Genomic DNA, 4,013 nt, shown 5'->3' on the forward strand with positions numbered 1-4,013 from the left:
CATGGTTTTAATTCCCACCCCAGGTACGGGAGGAAGCAATTCTCAGCATTATCATCTTACAAATGAGGAAACTGGGGCTGGGAGAGGATAGGACTTCTGTCCAGGGTCACACAGATGGCAAAGCCAGGATCCAACTCAAGGCGACCACATCCAGAGTCCAGGCTTCTTGCTATGGCATCTGATGGTACACAGGGTGGTTTTATGTGTTACACAGGTGAAATTTTCACTCCTGATAGTTACATATCTATTTTATGGTCTATTAGAAAAATACAGGTTTTCTATTTACAGTAGTGGTATAAATTTTCCTTTTATTTATTTATAATTTTATTTATTTTTTTCCCCCAAAGACCCAGTAGATAGTTGTATGTTATAGTTGCACATCCTTCTAGTTGCTGTATGTGGGACGCGGCCTCAGCATGGCCGGAGAAGCAGTGTGTCGGTGCGCGCCCGGGATCTGAACCCAGGTCGCCAGCAGCAGAGTGCACACACTTAACCACTAAGCCACGGGGCCGGCCCTAAATTTTCCTTTTAAAATAAACTTATTTAGTGCTCGCTTTGGCGGCACATATACGAAAATTGGAGTGATATAGAAAAGATTAAATGGCCCCTGTGCAAGGATGACATAACAAATTCATGAAGCGTTTTCTATTTTTACAATGTTATATGTCAAATTATATCTCAATAAATAAATTAACTAATTAAATAAACATATTTAGAAGCACTATTGACAATAGCCAAAAGGTAGAAACATCTCAAATGTCCATCAAGGGATGAATGGATAAACAAAACGCAGTCTATCCATACAATGGAATATTATCCAGCCATAAAAAGGAATGAAGTGCTGATAGATTCTACAACATGGATGAAGCTTAAAAATGCTATGCTAAGTGAAAGAAGCTGGATGCCACAAACTGCATGATTCTATTTATATGAAGTGTCCAGAATAGGCAAGTCCATAGAGACAGAAAGCAGGTTAGTGGTTGTGAGGGGTTAAGAGGAAGTGGGAATATGGAGAAACTGCTTCATGGGTATGGGGTTTTATGTTGGAGTGATGGAAATGTTTTGGAACTAGACAGAGGTGGCGGTTACTGCGAATGGACTAAACGCCACTGAATTATTCACTTAAAAATGGTTGACTTTATGTTATGTCAATTTCACTTCAATAACAAAAAAATTAACTGAAGTTTAAAAAAGGAAATTTACTTAAAGAAAAATTAATTTATTTAAAGAAAAATGTGAATTAAGTCATAGCACAGAGGGAGTGCAGATATGGGAAAAATTGTGAAGATGGGACTTCAAAAATACGGCGCCGTGTTATCCATTAAGAGTGCAAGGCATCTCCTTAAAGGCCGAGTCTGGCAGAGTTTGCGTCTTGCCCTCGGTTTTTTTCCCCCTGCAGCCAGCTCAGTGCTTAAGAAATACTTGTTGAGTGCAGCTCAGCCCGGCTCAGCCCGGCTTAGTTAATTGAGTTAAGGCAAGCTGAGCCGTCCTGAATGCACCAGCTAGCTGGCCTGGAGGAGTTCCAAGTTGAAGATGTTAAGAATCACACTAATTCAATAAGTGGCTGCGAGGTAGTCTAAGTAATGAGACCGTGTGTCTCTCCTTACCTGACTTCCCCATGCTCTGCTGGCACCTTCGGAGCCATGCCCACTCTGTAATGTAATAGTTCTCTCCCCGGAATCCTCTGCGTGTGGTTGCTGAGGACACCGGGCAAGAGAGTGTGGCAGAGAAGTCAAAAGGAAAACACTCCTCAGGCTCAGCTGGAAGCCCTGGGCGGTGGAAGGAAGGGCCTGCAGGAAGCAGAGAACTTTCTGTCTGTCTGTGTACAGGTGCGGTGACAATGTACATCTTCCTTGTCCCAAACACTCATGATGCATCTAGCGTAGCGATAGGACTAAGAGCTCTTTCTCTTGACTCTGAGTCTGAGACTGGCTGAGGACCTTGGAGAAACGAAGTCCTCTCTGCACCTATAAAATGAGGCTAATAAGAGGATGTACGTATGTATGGGGTCACTGGGAAGATTCAATGAAATAACACCTGTTGAGCGCTTAGCACATCATTTCAGGAACTTTGTAAGCATCCAGAAAGTTTAGCTCTGATGAATAGCAGTGGCCGTTGCTGCAGAAAGTGTGTTTGAAATACCCGGCAGGGCTGGTGCACGGAGCCCAGCTTTCCAGACGCAGGAGGACGGAGCAGAACAGTTGTTTGTAAACATCCTAAATGGAAGCACATGGTTGACTCATGTCAGTTCTTCTGGAATGGTGACATAAGCTCCGAGTACAAGGAGGGAGTAGCGAAATCCGGCTGTTTTTCTCCTTTCCTGCAGGATTCTACCTACAGAGGAGTCCCCAGCGGCTGTCTGCACCCAGAGACCAGAAAAAAGGCTGCACAGAGTTTTCCTCTTTCTGCTCTGCTCTGGGAAGCTGCTGCATGAGTGTTAAGATCTGCGCCCTCGGCTGATAAATCAGTGATGTACGTACGGCAGGGGTGCGTGGTGGTCTCTGCCCGTGGATCTCTAACCCACCTACAAGGCTGCAAGTGGAAAGGGCAGGAACCCAGAGGTGTGATTTTCGAGACTTTTCTCTGCACTGTGTTCCCGCAGGGCCTTGGCCAAGTTCCTGCCTCGTTCTGAGCGATTGTTCCTCATTTATGAATGGGTGAGAGGGCAAGGGTTGCAGAAAATCACTGATTTTTAAGCTTTAAAAATATGAGGAGCTGTTTGTTTAAATAAAATGTACAAGCGAACTGAATACACAATGGGACACAAGAATTGCTGTGTGGTTGAAATAGGAGTGGGAGTCGTATACACAGCCTCTGAGTTCCATCACTCGTCCTCCGTGCTCTCTTTCATAGCCTTCCTCCCTCCAGCAGCTCCCAAGATGCACATTGGAAAACTGCTGACTAGTGAATTCACGTGGCAGGTCAGGACAGCGCATGACGGGGTCCCCAAGGTGACCCCACCAGCATGGAGAAGGTATTGGGCAGATCTGCATGCAGGCCGGCCTGCCCGTTACTGGCAGTGTGACATGCGAGTATAGGACATCAGGTCTTCTGCCCACCTAGTATCCTTTCCTCCTTCTGGTAAGAGCACCCTGATATTCTTTGGGGGAACCACCCATTCTCACTCCCTCCCTGTGGTTTGGCTAGGCTTTGGCAGTGAGCATGTGATTGAGGCCTGGCCATTCAGATCATTCCATCCCCCTTGCAGAGTCATTGGTTATCAATAGGCAGCTGAACCTATCAGAGCCCACCAGACCTAACCTTGGGACTTTTACAGAGGCAACCAGGAGAAAGCCTAGATTTGATTCCAGGAAGATGTAAAACAGGTGGAGAGAGGCAATCTGAAAATGAAACCAGGACAGGGAGCAGAGCCAAAGAGATGGAGAGAGACCAAATCCTGAAGACTTCATTGAGCACCTGGATCCAGCCATGCCTGAAGCTAACACAGCCCTTGCTTCTCAGTTAAATACTCCAATATATTTTTGATTGGGCTTGAGTCCATTTAAGTTAGGAGTCTGTCACTTTGCAACTGAAACCTCATGACAAATATACATGGGCAAGCTATTTAACCCCTTTAAGTTTCACTTTTCTCATCTACTAAGTGTCTCTAAAAATCTATAAACCTTACCTTTAAGTGGATCTATAAACACACATATTCTATTACAGCAGCAGCAGCAAGACATTAGCCAGAGTGGTTAAGTATTTCGAATATTTATTAGTTCTAAGGAAAGCAAAACAAGGGTTGGTTAATATCAGTCCACTTTATTCTCTAAATGAGGGTGGGAGGGAGAAACAGACAAATAAATGTCCATTACAAATGGGAACGGAGAAAACAGGAGGAGGCCACATATTAATGGGAAAATGACATGGGAAGTGCATATGAGACCTCGATCTTGGATTTTTTTTCAATGAGATGGGGGGAAGAGTCTGCAGGGGGCTATGGTTCCCCCAATTCTGCAGGTGGGGCTGAGCCCGAGGGAAACCCCCAAGTCATATAAGCCCCCAGGCTCTTG

General features: G+C 45.1%; 1 non-coding gene across 1 annotated transcript; it reads left to right on the forward strand.

Moving 5' to 3' along the window:
* The first annotated feature begins 546 nt into the window (after positions 1 to 546).
* Positions 547 to 653, forward strand: LOC147912468 (U6 spliceosomal RNA). The gene has a single exon (XR_015549985.1). It is a non-coding gene; the product is annotated as a U6 spliceosomal RNA (small nuclear RNA).
* Positions 654 to 4,013: the final 3,360 nt, after the last annotated feature.

Source organism: Ceratotherium simum, chromosome 35 (assembly GCF_057802395.1).
Source record: "Ceratotherium simum simum isolate JZ-2026a chromosome 35, ASM5780239v1, whole genome shotgun sequence".
NCBI lineage: Eukaryota > Metazoa > Chordata > Mammalia > Perissodactyla > Rhinocerotidae > Ceratotherium > Ceratotherium simum.